Consider the following 1,202-nt stretch of genomic DNA (forward strand, 5'->3'; position numbering starts at 1 on the left):
TTGTTTGTTTTGGTTTGATTTTGTTAGGGGTTTTGTTTTGTTTTGTTTTGTTTTGTTTTGTTTTGTTTTGTTTTGACTGTGTAGCCTTGGCTGGCTTGGAACTTGCTATGAAGACAAGCTGGCTTCAAATACATAGAGCTTTACCTGTTTCTGCCTCAGCTTCCTTGAGTTCTAGGCTGAAAGGCATGCACCATCATGCTAAGAAATGTTAAATTTTAAATTTTTAAGTAGATTATCTGAAAACTGATGTAAAGATTGGAGAATTGCAAAATACCACTTTGATGTTGTATCTTATACTGCTTGAATTCTTATTAAATATTCTTATTGTTTAGAATTGAAAGATAAATGTGCTTTCTGTATACTAAGGATGCCTCACAACCCTAATTAAGATATTTAGGTAAGCACTGTTATTAATACATAATAATACTAATAACAAACAGTAACAAACTTTTCAGTAAGGTTTTTTGTGTACTAAAAACTAAATGAGTACTCTTATTGAATGATCACAACTATGATGACATAAGTACTCTTATCTCCTGCATTTTATGCAGGAAGAAACAAAGCCTTAAATACTCATGATTTCCAAAGATACTACAGCTAGTGAGAAACAAGGGGTGCTAAGGCTCAAACACAAGTGTGTCTGACTTCAAATTCCAAGTTCACAACCACTAAACTACTGCCTGCACTAACCCTGTAGTTTTGAATTTCCAGCATGAAGTCTATTGTCCCTACAACTGTATGAGATGTGACAGAGAAACAGATGAAAATCATTTGAGATTGTGGATGGCCTCGAACAATCTCATATATGTGTGTGTGTGTGTGTGTGTGTGTGTGTGTGTGTGTGTGTGTGATGTATATATGGTAGAAGACAATAAAACAATGGCTTTAGGGGTTGGGGATTTAGCTCAGTGGTAGAGCGCTCGCCTAGCAAGCGCAAGGCCCTGGGTTCGATCCCCAGCTTAAAAAAAAAAAAAAAAAAAAAAACAATGGCTTTAATTTCAAAGAGGAAGTAATTTTTACTCTGGAATTCAAGATCCAGGGAACCTATCACACACAAGAGTATAAATAGAAGTATTTTCAGACATAAAGGGGCTGGGGATAGCTTCTTCCTTTGTAGCTTATTCATAGAAGCCACATGAGGAGTAAAGAAGGGAAGGCCTGAGTGAGACCTCACACAGAAGGCAGTCTGCCATCTCTCCCTA

General features: G+C 36.5%; 1 non-coding gene across 1 annotated transcript; it reads left to right on the forward strand.

The window, feature by feature from the left end:
* The first annotated feature begins 899 nt into the window (after positions 1-899).
* Positions 900-966, forward strand: Trnaa-agc. Its single transcript has one exon. It is a non-coding gene; the product is annotated as a tRNA-Ala (tRNA).
* The last annotated feature ends 236 nt before the right edge of the window (positions 967-1,202 follow it).

The sequence above is a fragment of the Onychomys torridus genome, chromosome 19 (assembly GCF_903995425.1).
Source record: "Onychomys torridus chromosome 19, mOncTor1.1, whole genome shotgun sequence".
Lineage (NCBI taxonomy): Eukaryota > Metazoa > Chordata > Mammalia > Rodentia > Cricetidae > Onychomys > Onychomys torridus.